Source organism: Microcaecilia unicolor, chromosome 2, assembly GCF_901765095.1.
Source record: "Microcaecilia unicolor chromosome 2, aMicUni1.1, whole genome shotgun sequence".
Taxonomy (NCBI): Eukaryota; Metazoa; Chordata; class Amphibia; order Gymnophiona; family Siphonopidae; genus Microcaecilia; species Microcaecilia unicolor.
Genome location: NC_044032.1, coordinates 590,470,348 through 590,490,653, shown reverse-complemented (window position 1 = coordinate 590,490,653; position 20,306 = coordinate 590,470,348).

Here is a 20,306-nt window from a genome sequence, read left to right as displayed (position 1 = left end):
CTGTGTTGAAGTAAAATTATCAGCACAAACAGAAAATATCTGCTGTGTGAAAGGCAAAGGAACCTGTTTCACCATTTTCATCAGTTGCTGCAAAGTAAGTGGAGTGAATTTTTTTCAATTATTTTTTAAACATGTTTTATGTATGTAGATTCTAGATTTTCTAGATGAAGCCATATACTTTTTGGTGAAACGGGTCCCGTTGGTCTTTTGCACATTAGATATTTTCTGCTTGTGCTGATAATTTTACTACACCACAGGTGCATTAAAAACTGATGCTGGATTATATATAGAAAAGTGTTGTTTACCACTGCATTTTTTGTGAAAGAGTATTGAATAAATCTGGATACATTCTTTGTAGTTGACTGGGAGAATTTTTTGTCCATTAGAATTTACATGCATCACATTGCAAAATACGCTTAGATAGTTGCGCATATAAATTCTAATTAATGCCAATTTAGTGTCCATAACTGGCAATTGTTGTCACTGGCTTCTTAACTAATTAAGGGGTCCTTTTACTAAGGTATGCTAAAAAATGGCTTGCGGTAGTGCAGGTGTGGGTTTTGGGCGCGTGCAGATCCATTTTCAGTGCACCTGTAAAAAACCCTTTTTTAAAAAGTTTTGCCGAAAATGGACGTGCGATAAAATCAAAATTGCCTCACATCCATTTTGGGGCTGTGATCTTACTGCTAGCCATTGACCTAGTGGTAAAGTCTCACGCAGTAACCTGGTGGTAATGACCTATGCATGCCAAATGCCACTTGGCATACGTCCGATATTTTCATCTGAAAAAATTTTTTTTTCGGCTGCGCACCAAAAATGAAATTACCACAAGAGCCAAGCGGTAGCCGGGCGGTAACTCCATTTTGGCATGCGTTACGCATGCATAGAGCCTTGCGCAGCAAAGTAAAATGGCCCCTCAGTTGCACGCACAAATCTGGAATATGACCAGATAGATTTGCATATGGAACTTAAGTCGTGTTATATAGAATCTGGGGGTTTATAGGTAAAAGATAGAGTCGCATGTAAAATGGTAATCCATAGAGCATGAAGAATATGCTTGTTTCCAGAGTTTAACAGGAAACGTGTTTCTTCAATGTACTTCATATTGTATAGGAAGCCCATCATATTGTCTGAATCATTTTCAGATGCACTGTGGAAAAAGTACTTGACGCTTTTGGCAACAATAGCTGCTAAAAATAGTAGGGCCTGAAAAATGTTACTAGGCATTTTCATTGTTCTCAGGTAACACTGTGCTTTATGACAACTCTGCCCTTTTCACTGTCTGGGATTCAACTGTGCATAGGGATATTAGTTTTGCAAGGTTGTAGAAAAACATATATAGAATATCTTGAAAAACCTGACTGAAAGCAGCCAGAAAGACCATCAAAATTGCTATTCATTTTGTAAACTCATCTGCTTGCTCCCTTTCAGTAAACTGCTTAGTAGGGCTGTGCAGTCATTAGTGTACATGAGGTTCATTACTGGGCCCTAAAAAAAGGTAGAACATCAGAAATAGTCAATCCCAGTGTATAGGATGTATAGGGAAATCCAGAGAAATTACACACTCCTGGAACTACAAAAAGAATTTGACTGAAAAAGGGGAAAAAAGGAGAATTCAGTATAGGCTGCTCCCTCAGCCGAGCTTAATTTTTCAGTGAGTTTAGCCGTAGCAATTGCTCACTTGCAAGCTCTATACATCATCTATACTCCTTAGGAATGAAGGAACCATTGACAATGCAGCACTGGCGTCCCTGAGGAAGAAATTTTGAAACAGGGATTCCTGTTGGATGTTTTGGAACAGATGGTGAAAGAGCGAGAAAAGATAATAAGATAAGTTTCACTCCTGTCTGTTTCTCAACATTCCGGTGCTCTGGCATTTTTGAACAATATTTAAAAAAATATTTTTTTTTTGTTTAAGATTTTGCTTGTATATTTTTATTGGTATTTTGTGATTGTTTTCAGTTGATGGTATTGGGGAGGGTGTATATGGATTTTCATAAAAATTGTTCACACTTTAGTTTGTATTTAATTTGTTTCATATATATAAATGAAATAAAATCAAAGGGTTACAATCTAAGGAGTACAAATGACGTATAGAACTTGCAAAAGAGCCGTTATTACGGCTAAACTCACTGAAAAATTAAGCTTGGCTGTGGGAGCAGTCTATACTGAATTTTCCTTTTCTCCCCCTTTTCAATCAAATTCTGTTTTTATTTCCATTTCTCTGGATTTCTCTATACATCCTATACACTGGGATTGACTATGTCTGATGTCTTAGACTGAGTGCCTCTCCCTTGGGATTCTATAGCTGTTAATGATTTTGAAAAAAGTAGGTTATGGTAAATCAATAAAATAACATGCAATAGGTAGATTAGTGCATAATAAAATATTGTTTTAATGAATGTATGAAACAAAAAGACAAAAACATGCAAAAATCAGGAAAAAAGGACAACCTACAAATGAATTTTTATTTATTTTTGTTACATTTGAACCCCGCGCTTTCCCACTCATGGCAGGCTCAGTGCGGCTTTCATATTGTATACAGGTACTTATTTGTACCTGGGGCAATGAAGGGTTAAGTGACTTGCCCAGAGTCACAAGAATTGAAGATTTTTGCCTTCTGCACACTCCAGTAGGTTTGTGTTAGGGGTGGCAACATGAGCCCCAGTGCCAAGGGAGCCCAAAGTCTGCCTCGAGCTGAAGAAGGCATAGCCTGCAGACAAGCTTTGGGGGTTTCTTTCTCACTTTCAATCTTGGGTCTTTGTATGTCTAGCACTGGCCCTGATTGCTGTGCCTTCGGTCAGTTTTGGCAGCAAACCAGCAGATTGATAGTAAAAAGGATCCAATTTTATTCACCACATAAAAGCTTAAACATATACAAATTCAAATGCCCAATATGGCCATGTTTCACCCTTTCGAAGGCTGCATCAGGGGCTGTCTAAAAACTGCCAATAAATACATAAAACTATTTAGTATAAATTATAATTAATTAGTCAAATCATATAATACAAACTACAACCACATACAAAGAATAAATAGTTTTCAAAAGAATGTTATCAGATAAAAAGAAAACTACATACATACATGAAAGTAAAAAGAGGTGGAACAAAACACCAATTGTATCATCTATTGGTTGAAAGCTATAAGCAAATAAAATTATTATAAACTAAATGTATATTTAAAACAATCCCCCTTCAAAAATCAAACAAGGAAACATTCTAAAAAAAAAAAAAAAAGCCAATAAGGCATGACGTATTGGCTTAAAAATGAAGAAAAACAGAAGGTTGAGAAAATTGTCCATTACCATTCACACTAACAATTTGGTAAAGATATTGAAAAAAAAACACTGGCATGGGATGAATAAAATTGGATCCTTTTTACTATCAATGAGCTAGTTTGCTCCCTAAGGGCCCTGTTTACTAAGGCGCATTAGTGTTTTTAATGTGCCTAAAATTAGCACACGCGCTAACAGTATAGGCGCCTATAGGAATATTATAGGCGCGTACATGGTTAATGTGTGTTAAAAATGTTAACGCGGCTTAGTAAACAGGTCCCATTAGGTATTGCAGATCGTCTGCCCGTTTACTTTCTTGGACCTTCAGACCATTTTGTGCACACTAAGGGGCCCTTTCACTAAACTATGGTAAAAGAGGTTTTGCACTAGCAGCAGCAGAATTTTTGCCACTCGCTGAGGCCCTTTTTACCACAGCGAGTAAAAAGACCAAAAAAGGAATTGGCCATGTGGTATGATATAAAGACAAGAATAGCTCTGCATTGATTGATGTTTACTTTATACCAATGTATAATTTCCTCACATTTTTTTCTTGATGTACTCACAGTTTGTCATAGAAAGCTGGCTAAACTTAAGAGTGCTAAAACTCACTCCTGAAGCTCCAGTCATCTACAGCTCCTTTTTCCTTCTCTCTCTCATCACCCCATCCTAGTAAAAACTGCTTCCCATGAGCTCCAACATAGGCGCCCGGTATAAGAGGCTTGGGGAGGCTAAGCCTCCCCAGCCACAGCAGGAAAGAGTTAGGCGGTGGGCGGGCGAACGGCGCTGTGAGTCTCCCTGTTCCCTCCCCTCATTTACTAACTGCCCCGCGCCATCTTTAATTTATCTGCGTCCCAGCAGCGTTGGCCCGCCGCATCATTTCAAAGCCTGCCCTGCTACCTGTCTCTATTCTTCCCTCCCTTCACGACGTGTTCGTTCGGCAGAGTCCCGCCCTCGAGGAAATGATGTCAGAAGGCGGGACTCTGCCGAACGAATCACATCGCGAACGGAGGGAAGAATAGAGACAGGCAGCAGGGCGCGCTGGGCTTTGAAATGACGCGGCGGGCCAACGCTGGGACGCAGGTAAATTAGAGATGGCGCAGGGCAGATAGTAAATGAGGGGAAGGGGAGAGGAGAATCGCGCTGGCACTGGGTATGCATGGAGGGTAGGGGAGAGGAGGGTTGCTTGAATGGGTGGATAGAGGGGATGGCAGGGGTAAGAGGAGGGTTGCTGGGATGGGTGGATAGAGGGGATGGCAGGGGAGAGAGGAGGGTTGCTGGACATGGGTGGAGGGGAGGTTAGGGGAGAGGAGATTTGCTGGACATGGGTGGGTAGCTAGAGGGGAGAGGAGGGTTGCTGGACATGGGTGGATGGAGGGGAGGGCAGGGAAGAGAGAGGAGGGTTGCTGGACATGGATGGCGAGACGGGAAGACAGGAAGGAGATGCACATGAATGAAGGGGAGAAATTCTGGACATGCATGGAGGGGAGGGAAGACAGAGAAAGGAGATGAGATGAGGGAAAAGGGGGAAAACCTGCACATCGATGGAGAAAATAGGCAGAAGCTGGATCCACTGGACAGTCAAGTCTGCAGAGGACCCAGCTTTTACTTACGGATGTAAGGCAAGAAATGAAGAAGAAAGGCAGAAAGTAAAGAAATAAATGGAAAGGAAGCCCTGGAACCGGAGTTAAAAGGACAGATAGCAGCAGAATCAGATACTTGGCCAGCATGATCAGAAAAACAAAGTCACCAGACAACAAAGGTAGAAAAGATTATTTTATTTTCATTATAGTGTTTGGAATATGTCCACTTTGAGAATCAGGTGCTCAACATTAAAAGTTTATATTTATTTACTTATTTATGGCATTTTATCCCACATTAAACATGAATTAGGGTGTTTTGTGGCTCTACATGAGAATTGTGATATTATGATGCCTTATTTCATATTGTTGACGGTCTGCATTTTCCGTATGGGTGGTATATTGGTGTATTAGGTTCTGCCCAGTGTAATATTTATGGTACAGTAAGGTTCTGAGTGTGTTTTTGCACAAAGTTGTGCATAGTGTTTTGCAGTTGAGCGATTGTGGTTAGTATATGCTTTGAGCAACCACTTTATTCTTTGACATATGATACATAGCTAATATCTAAATTTAATAAAAGGTATTAATTGTGACATTTATTTTTATTTATTTATTTTCTCTGTGTGTTATCAGACAATTATGAATTTAAGCTCCACCCCTGGCCCCACCCTAACTCCGCCCCCTTTAGCCTCCCCAAACAGTTGGGCCACCGACCGCCTATGAGCTCCAAGGTTCCCATATAGCACCACATCCAATTACAAAACTACCTTTCTGAAGCCTGTCTCTCTCAATTCCTCCACTGGAATCCTAAATTTGTAGACCACCCCTCCTAATTGTCACTCTTCTAAAATCAGCACTTATAATTTTTGAGGGTGTTCTCTTCATTGACAGGTAGAATATGATTCCTGTCTTGCCAACATTGTGAAGTGCTTTGAGACAAAAAACCTTATGAGGATTTCCAGCACCGTTCTCCATGGTAGAGACAACGGAGTAGAAAGCAGTAATGGTCTCCTACCTCTGGCAGCTGTTATTGAGATGTGGATGGGGTATGTAGAAGAGGGAAAGCTTCAGTCTGGGAGGAGATAGGAAGACATATAAGGGGTTCCTTTCTATTCTTGAAGGTTTGTCAAGAAGCTCTTTCTTTCTTTAAAAATATATAGACCACTCTATCTGAAATTCTGGGTGGTTTATAACCAACATACAAAATAAAATGACAACACTACATGTTGAAACAATAGAAATATAATTAAATCAAAAATTCATGCAAAAATATTTACAAAGAAAAGCTAAGAGGTCTCTTCTTTCTCAGCCTATGGGGTAGAGGATTTGGCCCAGAGTAGCCACTGACTGTGGAGATATCATGACCCACATAAATCAACAGAAAAATATAAGTACACCTTATTGTCAATCTTAACTGACGTGCAATAGATTTTTACCTTAAGAAATGCAGATGAAAGTCCCAAATTAAACTGATTTTACACCATTAAATCTTAATTAGATGCACTACACAAATTTGATTATTTCATTTATATCCTGTCTATCACTACACTATCAGTGAACATTAACAATAAAATGACATGACATAAATCATATGTGCATGCAAATATGTTGGTCTGTTGGTCACTATCACCTGAAGTTCTAAAACCAGATGTGTTTTCAGCTGTTTCTGGACACTCATAATATCCTGTTTCAGCCTCACATCCCGTGGCAAATCATTCCAGCGCTGTGTGCCAACCACTGAAAAGATTATCACTTTTATACCATATGTATACAGTTCTATACAGAAACACCTAAGGTATGTAGTTGTAGCCATTCTATAAGCAGATAAAGCTCCTTTCTTCACTACCCTTGCTTTCCTATGTTGATATTTTCATCGCTCTTATTAATGGCCAGGTCATGAAAGCTCTACCAGGGTTGACAACTGAATGACATATATAAGAGACGGTCCTGCAAGAAGCTGTCAAATGTCATATATTTGAATCTGATCTATATGGAAAAATGAGTTGAAAAATCCTCAAGTAAGATGTGAGACATTGATCAACAGTTACAGGAGATTTTTAGTTGATGTTATTGCTGTTCAAGTAGGTTCCACCAGTTCCCGAATGAAAGTTCACTTGGGGGTCCTTTTACAAAGGCTGAAAAATGGCTTGCAATAGTGCAGATGCTTACATGGCTTAGTAAAAGGACCCCTAAAAGTCTTATAGGAAAATCAACCAGAAACATTTCTGATTAAGGTTTTAACAGCTAAAGTCCACTCTATATGGGGGATGACGTCAGTCACTTTAGCTAAGGAAATATCTAATTAAAATGAAAAAAGAAAATAAGACAGTGGAAAAGTGCAACTTAATTCTCCAGTAATATTTAAGCCAAACAATAAATCAAATCTATAGGTGGTCTGCACTAAGCTGAACCCACTTTCCTATTAGCAGCCAGGAAACTAGATAGCTGAACAGGATAGAAAAAAAATACTTGATGGACCTATATTTAATAATACATTTGCAAGGAAATTTTAAAAAGAAAAGTGATCCTAACTGGAGAACTGCAGATCTCATCAATAAGTCTCTTCTACGTTTCTGAGTCTCCCTCGTAACATCTGGATACATTCTTATTATATTGTCCATAAACCTAGTGTCCATATATTTAAAGAAAAGCTTTAAAATCAGGTCTCTATCAGTTTTCAAGGTAAAAGTCACCATCAGCGTAGTGAGCTCTTTTAATTCTGAATCAGACATTTCCAGAATCTGTGAAACATTTAAAGCTGCTGCTCCCACATCAAACTGTTTCTCACTATCCACCTTCTTCTTAATTGAAGGTAAATAATACATTTCTGTCATAGGTGGCAAAGAATCTTTTGGTAATTTCAAAATGTCAGACAAGTATCTAACACCCCATATACAATCTGAGTCTAACAAATGGAACCTCAAACCTCCTAGCAAGAGGCCATACCAAATATTGCCAATCTCTTGTATATATAGGAGTAGGTTAATATCATCGGTTCCGATTTAAGAGAGACAAGAGAGAAAAAGATCCCAACGCAAAAACTCATACAATATGAGAAAACCATATAGGATAAAAAACTCTTTCTCCCTCCCAAATAATATAAATCAAAAGGACACCAACAAAACCCAAACTACCCAAAACTGGCCCCAGCCTAAACCCGACTACCTAAGGAGCCCCCTAGGGAGAAAACTTGCAGTGCAATAAATAATAACAAAATAGTAACAAAAGACCTATCTAAAACTGTATAAATAGTAAGGTCAAAACTACTTAGCTTATTGCTGGAATAACTGCTTCAAAAAGATGAAAGTCAAAATCAAAAAGTCCCCCCGGGTAGGGCTCCGGAGCCTTGAAAATTTGTATAGCGGCGAAAAAACGCCGACCCTTCTTGTATGATGGCGAAAATATCGCCAACCCTTCTACAAGAGCGCCTTGTTTCGCCAACCTCGTGGCTGCCTCAGGAAGGGCGCTTCACATCCATCTGAAACATTGATACCAATCAACACTGAAAACTAAAGCTCAGTAATATGGAACTATACAAATTTTCAAGGCTCCGGAGCCCTACCCGGGGGGACTTTTTGATTTTGACTTTCATCTTTTTGAAGCAGTTATTCCAGCAATAAGCTAAGTAATTTTGACCTTACTATTTATACAGTTTTAGATAGGTCTTTTGTTACTATTTTGTTATTATTTATTGCACTGCAAGTTTTCTCCCTAGGGGGCTCCTTAGGTAGTCGGGTTTAGGCTGGGGCCAGTTTTGGGTAGTTTGGGTTTTGTTGGTGTCCTTTTGATTTATATTATTTGGGAGGGAGAAAGAGTTTTTTATCCTATACGGTTTTCTCATATTGTATGAGTTTTTGCGTTGGGATCTTTTTCTCTCTTGTCTCTCTTAAATCGGAACCGATGATATTAACCTACTCCTATATATACAAGAGATTGGCAATATTTGGTATGGCCTCTTGCTAGGAGGTTTGAGGTTCCATTTGTTAGACTCAGATTGTATATGGGGTGTTAAAATTGTTTTCACCCATTTAAAGGGACACCTTCAAACTTATTCAACATATAAACTCTATTTATTAGGTTTAGAGATTATTATTTTTAGAGTTTGTACTCTCCTACAGTGGTTAGACAAGTATCTAATAAATACTTCTCGAAGTGATCTTAATGGCAACTTTGGAAAATTAATAACCCAAAGCTTTAAGGCTTTAGCCTGATTTTCCAGTTTCTCATCTTTAAACCTTAGTGTTATCTTAGCTATTTGTACCTTAGAACCTTCAGTTTCAGCTTTGAGGGCAGTAACTTTCCTTTCAAGTTGTTGAAAATTATCCTTGTATACTTGTATTTTAACTCCAAGTGTATTCAATGATACAGACAAAGTCTGTTCCAGTTACAGTGGTGGAAATAAGTATTTGATCCCTTGCTGATTTTGTAAGTTTGCCCACTGACAAAGACATGAGCAGCCCATAATTGAAGGGTAGGTTATTGGTAACAGTGAGAGATAGCACATCACAAATTAAATCCGGAAAATCACATTGTGGAAAGTATATGAATTTATTTGCATTCTGCAGAGGGAAATAAGTATTTAATCCCTCTGGCAAACAAGACCTAATACTTGGTGGCAAAACCCTTGTTGGCAAGCACAGCGGTCAGACGTCTTCTGTAGTTGATGATGAGGTTTGCACACATGTCAGGAGGAATTTTGGTCCACTCCTCTTTGCAGATCATCTCTAAATCATTAAGAGTTCTGGGCTGTCGCTTGGCAACTCGCAGCTTCAGCTCCCTCCATAAGTTTTCAATGGGATTAAGGTCTGGTGACTGGCTAGGCCACTCCATGACCCTAATGTGCTTCTTCCTGAGCCACTCCTTTGTTGCCTTGGCTGTATGTTTTGGGTCATTGTCGTGCTGGAAGACCCAGCCACGACCCATTTTTAAGGCCCTGGCGGAGGGAAGGAGGTTGTCACTCAAAATTGTACGGTACATGGCCCCATCCATTCTCCCATTGATGCGGTGAAGTAGTCCTGTGCCCTTAGCAGAGAAACACCCCCAAAACATAACATTTCCACCTCCATGCTTGACAGTGGGGACGGTGTTCTTTGGGTCATAGGCAGCATTTCTCTTCCTCCAAACACAGCGAGTTGAGTTCATGCCAAAGAGCTCAATTTTTGTCTCATCTGACCACAGCACCTTCTCCCAATCACTCTCGGCATCATCCATGTGTTCACTGGCAAACTTCAGACGGGCCGTCACATGTGCCTTCCGGAGCAGGGGGACCTTGCGGGCACTGCAGGATTGCAATCCGTTATGTCGTAATGTGTTACCAATGGTTTTCGTGGTGACAGTGGTCCCAGCTGCCTTGAGATCATTGACAAGTTCCCCCCTTGTAGTTGTAGGCTGATTTCTAACCTTCCTCATGATCAAGGATACCCCACGAGGTGAGATTTTGCGTGGAGCCCCAGATCTTTGTCGATTGACAGTCATTTTGTACTTCTTCCATTTTCTTACTATGGCACCAACAGTTGTCTCCTTCTCGCCCAGCGTCTTACTGATGGTTTTGTAGCCCATTCCAGCCTTGTGCAGGTGTATGATCTTGTCCCTGACATCCTTAGACAGCTCCTTGCTCTTGGCCATTTTGTAGAGGTTAGAGTCTGACTGATTCACTGAGTCTGTGGACAGGTGTCTTTCATACAGGTGACCATTGCCGACAGCTGTCTGTCATGCAGGTAACGAGTTGATTTGGAGCATCTACCTGGTCTGTAGGGGCCAGATCTCTTACTGGTTGGTGGGGGATCAAATACTTATTTCCCTCTGCAGAATGCAAATAAATTCATATACTTTCCACAATGTGATTTTCTGGATTTAATTTGTGATGTGCTATCTCTCACTGTTACCAATAACCTACCCTTCAATTATGGGCTGCTCATGTCTTTGTCAGTGGGCAAACTTACAAAATCAGCAAGGGATCAAATACTTATTTCCACCACTGTATATCACTTCCCATATATCTTCAAGGGACAACTGTTCAGGACACTAAGGGCAAAAACTCAAAAGGAGTAAATGATGGCAGCTGACCCGGTTCTGTGCCCAGACTAGCACCTGATGGACCTACCTGGATCGGTGAAGAGACTGCAAGAGGAGCTGCTAAAATTTCTTCCCCTTCTGGTGGCGAAGTTAGCACAATCTTCTGTGCAAGAGCGCCTAAAATGGCTTCTCTTCCTCAGTCCTATACAACAGCCAGCTCCTCAGCAGATGATTGGGTATGTCTCTCACCTTCTCCAGGAAAGGATCCTGGCTACTGTGGTGGTGTATGCTACAAGGCTGAGAGAGATCTCATTGGCGAAGGCATGTATCATGGTCACCTCCTCTGTAGCAACGCTCAGCAGCTCAGCTCCTTCTTCCTGGGGACCACTGTGAAACACAAATTTGTCCATTGGTTCAGGAGGAGGATGTTGCATGGGATCTGAAGGGAAAACCCTTTTTTCCCTTTCATCTTACCCATAATAAACTTGAAAAAGCACGGAGCTCTGCGCTCAAACCACCACTATCTTGGCCATCCCCCCCCCAAACTGTCATCTGTTTCAATGATTGTGGTGCTTCTGTGGGAAAATGTGTCCTAAGATGGAGATCACTAGACACCTTGGATTTGAATAGGCAGGGCACGTGGACTTTAACGTGATACATCATGCAGGGGCATGTTACGACCTCCTACAATGAATTGGTAAACTCGGTGTTCTAGCACTGTGTGCTCATGATTTCGTAGCATAAAATAATGGCAGGCATACAATCTTGGACTAAAAATGTAATAAGATAATTGGGGCTGCATTCTGGTTGTCTATACAACGGAAATCTCCCTGTCTTCTCTTTGGGATCCTTTATATACTTAACCTGGCCTAATTATATACCTGGGTATATAATGAACCTAACTGAAAAGGCAGCTCTGGAATCAATACATCAAACCAGTTGTGGCTTAAGCAAATTCACAATAAGGGACTCCCACCTCCCCACAATGTTAAACAGGATGAAAATGGTGATATGTATCTCTTGTAAGTGAGGTTCCACTCACAGACAAATAAATGAATACATTCAATAAAATACTTCTCTTCCATCATCAGAAACAATATTGTTCTGCCATCTTAAACTACAATAAATGCCTTGCTGAACAAAACTGCCTTCAGGTGCTTTCTAAAAATACAAAAATTACCCATCATGCCCATCTCTTTTACTAAGTTACTCTATTCAAAAATGCTTGCCTCTTTATATGATCTATTACGAGTCTGGGCAAGGTGATACTGCTGAGAATTAGGTAACTGAAGTCTGCCGAGAGATGGCTTAGTGGGAGACCTGTGAGAAGTAAGTTGCAGCAGTCTGAGCAAGAGGTGATAGGAGTGTGGATAAGGGTTTTGACAGTGTGCTCAGAAAGGAATGGACAAATTTTGGTGATGTTATAGAGAAAGAAATGACAGGTTTTAGCAGTCTATAGGATATGTGCAGAGAAAGAGAGAGGAGTCAAAGATGACCCCAAGGTTGCAAGCTGATGAGACAGGGAGGTTGACAGTGTTATCCACAGAGATAAAGAATGGGGGAAGAGGAGAGGCGGGCTTAGGAGAGAAATTAAGAAGCTCAGTTTTGGCCATATTTAGTTTCAGATGGTGGTGAGACATCCAGGCAGCAATGTGAGACAGACAGGCTGAGACTAGGGCCTGGATTCCTGCAGAATTTTTTGGTGTAGAGAAGTAGATCTAGGAGTCATCAGCATAAATCTAAATAAATAAAATAAATAAATATAAGGTGATATTGAAAACCATAGGAGGAGATCAGAGCACTAAGGGAAGAAGTATAGATGGAGAAAAGAAGATGTCCCAAGACGAGCCGTGAGGTGCATCAACTGATAGTGGGATAGAAGTGGAGGAGGATTCACCAGAGCATACATGAAAAGTGCAATGGGAGAGATAAGAAGAAAATCAAGAAAGGAAAAAGTCCCCAAATCCAAATTAGGACAGCTTATCAAGAAGTAGATGGTGATCAATAGTGTCTAAAGCAGCAGTTATATCAAGAAGGATGAGGATACTGTAGAATACAGATGTTTGGATCTAGCCAGGAACAAGTCATTGGTGACTTTAACAAGGGCTGTTCAAGTTGAATGTAGAGGATGAAAACCCGATTGAAGTGAGTCAAGAATAGCTTGAGATGAAAGAAAATCAAGACAATGGTGGTAAATAGTACATCCAAGTATCTTGGATAGAAAGGAAGGAGGGAGATGGAGCAATAGTTGGAAGGGCAGGTAGGGTCCAATGAAGGTTTTTTGGGGGGAGTTGTGTAACTATGAAGTTTGAAGGCATTAGGAACAATTGTAGTGGAAAGTGAAAGATTGAGGATATGGCAGACAGAAGGGATGACAGTGGGAGAGACAATGCTGAGTAGATGGGTGGGAATAGGATCAGAGGAAGAAGTAGTCAGTTTTGAGGAGAAAAGAAAATGTGCAGTTTCCTCTTCAGTTATTTTGGAAAAGGAGGCAGGGGTTGAAGCAGGATTGACAGAATGGACTGGGGGAAGGAGAGGTGAAGGTGACTTGGAGGCTCATTTTCAAAGCACTTAGCCTCCCAAAGTTCCATAGAAACCTATGGAACTTAGCCTCCCAAAGTGCTTTGAAAATATGCCTCTTGGTTAAGAACTCAAGGTGAATCTTGATAACCTTATCATGAAAGTACTCAGCCATAGATAGTCTGTGGAGCAAGTGAAATAGGGGTTGGAGGTGAAGGCACTTTATGGAGTGAGTTCCATGTGACAAACAGAGTTTGTCAAATGGATGTAGTAGTCTTGTTTGGCAAGTGAAAGAACAGAGTGGAAGGAAGTCAGCATGGGCACAATATTTCAGTCAAAGGCATTTAGAAGATTGGTCACAAGAACGTAGGTAGCAGATTCTATAGGTTAGCGATGCAGGGGTTTGCTATACCTTAAAGAATGGGAAATGGGAGGAGTGAGGATATTTATTTATTTGTTGCATTTGTATCCCACATTTTCACACCTAATTGCAGGCTCAATATGGCTTACAATGTTCCTTCATGTCATTCGATATCCAAAGTAGAGGAGAGAAATAGTGTTATAGGAAGAGACAGCCTCATTAACAGACTTGGATAACATAGTGGTTGAGAAGAAGGATGAAACGCTGGTGGGCAGAGTGCAAGAGTAAATAGCCTGAAGATTCCTAAATGTATAGGTCCACGGGACTGGGGGAAAGGTGTTTAAGTGTGAAAATAAGTGTGAAATTTCTCAGATGATGGTTAGAGAGGGTAAAGACTGAGGTGCAGAAAGTGGAGAGGGAGCAGTTGGAAAAGAAGACAAGATCAATACAGTGGCCATTCTGGTGAGTAGGGGTATTGGAGCACAGCTGAAGATTGAAGGAGGATGTTAAAGCAAGAAACTGAGAGGTATAAGAGTCAGTGGGATCATTAGCATGAATGTTAAAACACTCAAGAATGAGGGAAGGAGATGAGGGTTTGAGAAAGAAGGAAAGCTAGGAGTCAAAGAGGGACATAATCAAAAGGGATGTCCAAGTTTTCATGAGGCCGTCATCGCAGAACATCTCCAACCAGGGGCGGGGAAACCCGTTTTTTCAAAACAAGCTGGACGTCCATCTTTTGTTTCGATAATACGGTCAGGAACATCCAAATCCTGAAATTTGGTCATCCTTAGATTTGGTCGTCCCTAGACTTGGTTGTTTCTGATTTTTGGCAATACTGGAAACCAAGAACGTCCATCTCAGAAATGACCAAATGCAAGCCATTTGGACACGGGAGGAGCCTGCATTTGTAGTGCACTGGTCCCCCTGACATGCCAGGACACCAACCGAGCACCATAGGGGGCACTGCAGTAAAATTGCTCCCAGGTACATAGCTCCCTTATCTTGTGTGCTGAGCCCCTAACCTCCCCAAAACCCACTACCCACAACTGTACACCACTGCTATAGCCCTTATGGGTGAAGGGGGCACCTAGATGTGGGTACAGTGGGTTTGTGGTGGGTTTTGGAGGGCTCGCTGTTTCCTCCACAAATGTAACAGGTAGGGGGGATGGGGCTGGGTCCACCTGCCTGAAGTGCACTACACCCACTAAAACTGCTCCAGGGCCCTGATACTGCTGTGATGGACCTGAGTATGACATCTGAGGCTGGCACAAAATATTTTTAAATATGTTTTTTAGGGTGGGAGGGGGTTAGTGACCACTGGGGGAGTAACGGGAGGTCATCCCCAATTCCCTCTGGTGGTCATCTGGTCAGTTCAGGCACCTTTTTGTGGCTCGGTTGTAAGAAAAACACAACCAGTTAGTCGTCCAAGTGTTTGTCGGGGACGTCCTTGTTTTTTCCATTATGGATCGAGGACGTCCAAGTGTTAGGCACGCCCAAGTCCCGCCTTCACTACACCTCCAACACGGCCCATGAACTTTGGCCATCCCTGCGATGGAAAGCAGTTGGGGACGTCCAAAATTGGCTTTCGATTATAACGATTTGGGCAACCCTGTGAGAAGGACGCCCATCTTCCGATTTGTGTCGAAAGATGGGCGTCCTCTTTCGAAAATAAGCCTGAAAGTCACTGAGAAAGGAAGAAAGGGACTTATCAAGGATTTGATAAAGGACTGCTACCCAGAGAGGTAGAGGAGTGAATAAATAGATGGAGTGGACTTTGAGGAAGAAAAGCAGTAAGACTGAGGTGGAAAAAGAGTGGGGGAGTGGCCTAGTGGTTAGAGTGGTGGACTTTGGTCCTAGGGAACTGGGTTTGATTCCCACTGCAGGCACAGGCAGCTCCTTGTGACTCTGGGCAAGTCACTTAACCCTCCATTGCCCCAGGTACAAATAAGTACCTAAGCCGCATTGAGCCTGACATGAGTGGGAAAGCGTGGGGTGGAAATAATTAAAAAAAGAGGTTGAAATCTGTAAGAGGAAGAGAATAGTAACCGACACCACCTCTGCAGCCAACCTGGTGAGGTATATGGGAGAAAAGGTAGTCTTCATGACACAGAGCATCAGCTGAAGCAAAGTCTTCGGGGCAAAGCAAAGTCTCAGTTAGTGCAAGCAGATGGATAGTACAAGAGATAAAGAAGTTGTGGATGTAGGAAAGCTTGTTGGAGACAGAACGTGCATTCCAAAGGGTATATGAGAAAGGCAGAGAAGAAGGGGAGAGGACAGGAACAGAAATTAGATTGGAGCAGGGCTTTTTTTGAGGGGGTACTTGGGGGTACTGAGTACTGGCACCTTTTCCATGGTCTGCTAAAATTGACCCACGGATCCCAAATTTTAACGAAAGAGTTCAGGCTCTACACACCAATTCTGCCTTGTCATAGATTCTCTAACTGGTTGCAAGGGACCTGGCTATTGTGGGGTGGGTCCCTCAGTGATCACCCCACTCCTGAAGGGCAGCCTAGCATTTGAGTACCTGCACCTTTTTTGCTATAAAAAACGCACTGGATTGGAGACATTGCTGTTTGACCTGCATGAGTAGGGTAAAAGCTGATTTGTAGGCCAGAACAACTAACTCTGGTTTCTACCTCATTCTTTTGTACATTCCAATAGTTTATTGAGGATGAAAATGTATAACTGTAACCCAAGGGGTTAAAATTTATAAATATGTTCTTACCTGCGGCGTTGGTGGAGGATGGAGAGGCAGGGCAGACTGTTTGAAGGGGACTGCGGGAAGCGCGTGCCAGGTTTAAAGGGAGACGTTTCAGGCTACAAGAGCCTTAAGGTATAAAGATTTACATTAATTCAACATGCTGCCTGTGTATATATATTTAAAAAGTGTGTATTTTGGTTTATAAACACTGTGGTTGTGTGCTGTGGAGATTTAGAATGTGAAGGCTCGTGGCAAGTGCTCAAGCCTGGGACAGTGATGTCAGTAGGTTCTAAAAGTTACGGTTGGTAGTTGGGTGGTAAGTTTGATGCTGGGCAGATGTGTGTCAGTGACAGGGTAGTGACTTAAATTTGTTGTAGATAATGTGTCAACTATTCATAGATAGGGTTTAGGTTTTTTTATTGATTTTTTTTAAAGCTTAGAATATTAGGTGCAGGTTCCTGATTCCTGGCAGCTGTGGCCAACAACACACGTCTGCATTGAGAGGGGAGAAAAGGAAGAGAAGCAGAGTCTGCCGTCACCAAGGAATTGGGCCCCTACGCAAGAAAGAGAACATGGAAGAAAAAAAACTGAGCTAAGTGTGTGATCCAAATGGAAAAATAAAATATTTACCTAAGATCCGGCGAAGAAAGAACAGTGGTAATTGAATTTATATGTATAGTAATTTATTGTGAAATGGAACATATGCATTGTTAATTGAAAAAAAATTATTGATCATTTTTAAATAAAAATCTATACTTTAGTTTTGTTTTTTGTGTCCTTTTCCTTCTCCTGAGTTAGGCGTGTATAGTACTCGGCCCTGACTGTTTAAGAAAAGAATTTTAGAAAGTTATTTAGATTTTGGGAGTTCACTCAGGAGAGGGGCGGGGTTACATAACAATATAACAAATAGAGAATAAGTAAGAAACAAAATAGTAGAAAATACATATTGTACCACTCTTGAAAAATAACAATATCTACTTTAGGGAGATGAATTACAAAATTAAGAAAAACTAATAAAACAAGAGAACAAAAATCTCTGCACAACGGTTATAAACACATCAAATTCAATGTATGTCTGCATAAGTGGCAGAATTTTAGCTAGTTGAAGTGTATTGTTTTCTGATCACTGGTAGTGGCCACAAACACTAGTCGTGATGGTGACCAATACTCAGAGGCTATGCTAAGTTTTTTTAATCCGGCAATATGGACCACCATAGAATGCTAGGAAAGGAATAGAAAACCAGACAAAAAATATAATTCTTTTCTATTGCTCCATGGTGTGATCTCACATTGCACATTTCCACAGATTCTATATATGGTGCTGACATATCGACACTGATATTTCACTAGTATCAAGATGTGTGGACAATTGGTAAATAACTATCAAGAATGAATTAATGAGCCTTAACAGTCAATAATTGCACTTAATTGGCACTAAATGGAATTTACAGGTATATCTTGCACACTATTCTATAACACCTCACGCCTAGATCCTCTAGTGTGTAACTCAAAAGGGGGCATAGATGTTCCAAAAAGTTACTTGCACTGTTATAGAACAGCGTAATTTATGTACTGAAATGCCATGCGTTGGTTGCCAGCATTTACACCAGGTTTCAGCTGTCGTAAATTCTGGTGCTCAAATTTGATGTGAGAATCAGCTCTAAGTGCTATTCTATAAAGTGTACTCATCTAGGAATGCCGTTTATAGAATAGCGCTTAGATCCAGTCCGGCACCGATTTTTGAGCTCCATTTATAGACTTCCCCCTTCCCCCATTGTGTGCAATTCTGGTCACCGTATCTCAAAAAAGATGTAGTGGAATTAGAAAAGGTTCAAAGAAGGTTAACTAAAATGATTAATGGGATGAAATTCCTCTCATATGAGGAAAAACTTAAGAGGTTAGGGCTCTTCAGTTTGGGGAAAAAAAAGACACCTGATGGGGGGGGGGGGGGGGGGGGGGATATGATAAAAGTCTACAAAATCCTGAGTGGAGTAGAATGGATAAATGTGGATTGAATTGTTCCAAAAAGTACAAAGACTGGGGGACACTCAATGAATTTAAGAACGTGTGGAACAGGCACGTGGGGTCCCTTAGGAAAAGGAGGAGTTAGTGGGTACTGAGGAAGGGCTGACTGCATGGGCCATTTGACCCTTATCTGCCATCGTTTCTATTGTCTAAATTTACATACACTAACCAGCATGACACTGCATTAACAGTTGGCGTGTTTGTGTGGTAACAGTGTACACAGATTCACATGTTGACAACTTAGTAAAAGGGCAACGAAGTGTTGTAATTCATAAAAAAAAAACAATTTGCTATTTTGACTTTTGTAAATTTCTCCCCTGAATTCATTATAATTCAGTTTTATTTTCCTTTTAATTGTACAAGTTTTAATTGCCATTGCAATAACTTCATGCTTTTGTTTGAATGTTCATAAAATGTCTCTTGGTTAATTTTAAATAAAGTCCTGTTCGTTTGATTTCCAGTGATGTCATATTACTTAGGATTTTGAAAAAAAACTATCATTTTTATTATTCCTTTGTAAGTTCTTAGTTGCTTGCGTTCAGTTTGCTGAACAGTTTATTGTGCCTGTCTTTGTTTTTTAACAGCTGATGATACAGAAAATTTCTCACAGACCTGCTATTCTTGCGTCTCAAACCATAAACAAAGAGACAGAATAATTAAAATTGAAATCCAAATACTCTTCCTAAGCTGTAGTTAGTTTTTCCATAAAGGGCAAATCTGTCAGTAGATGTTTTTTTTCATGCTCCATTCTTCCTCTGGCATATCATTTTCCATCACTTCTACCTTTTAGTGACACTGGAGAATGATCAGAAAACAAAGTGTTGCCTACAGTAAATGTTTTGTTTTCTTCTTTTGAAGATGTCCTTGTAATTGTCTGGTACATATGCAGTGAATAGATAAATATTTCCAGACTGGAGAATGAACTCGTTATTTTAGCACTGGTCCCATTCTATGCAGAGATACCAGGATAACAGTAAAATAAGATGTCCTAAAGGTAGCCCACGTTGATACCCCCTCCCCCTGCTAAGTCTGTAGTGGGTTTTGAATAGGTTTGATAATGTTATAGGATGGGGGATTTTAAGGGGTTCCTTTTACTAAGCTGTGGTAAGTGCTAGCTTATACATATCACAACATAAAGGAGGAGATTCTATATATGGTGAATAAAAAATCAGCACTGACTAAGAGTATTCTATTATCGGCACCTAGATTTAGGTGTTGATTATAGAATATGCTTAGTTGATATTTCAGCACCTAAATCTGTGTGCATTTATTTATACCAACTAAAACATGGCATACATTTTGGCACGTAGATTTAGGCACACTGGGCCATATTCTATAACTGGGTGTCTAAATTTTGGAATGCCCAAGAAATGTCCATTTCCCTGCCCATAACCATGCCCCTTTTTGCCTGCATATTAGAAGTTAGGCACACATCATTACAGAATACGCTTCGCAAGTTGTGTGCCTAAATTATAATCAATGTCAATTAGTGGTTATTATTACTTGTTAAGTGCTGATATCAGTGCTCATTAGCTTGTTAAGCCAATTAGGTTACTTGTGGTGTTACAGAATCTGTACCGATTCCGGCACCTAAATCTAAGTGCATTATATAGAATCTAGGGGAAAATGACTTACCGTGGGATGCACTCAGGCATCCTGTGGTAAATGCCAAATCAGGATCCTGTGGTAAATGCCAAATTCAGATTTTTTGCATGAAGGGATATGTCTGGGGCAGAGAGTGGGCGTTTATGTGCTAATCATTAAGGGGTCCTGCACAATAAGGGGTCCTTTTACTAAGCTGTGGTAAAAGGGAGCCTGCACTAGCACACTGAG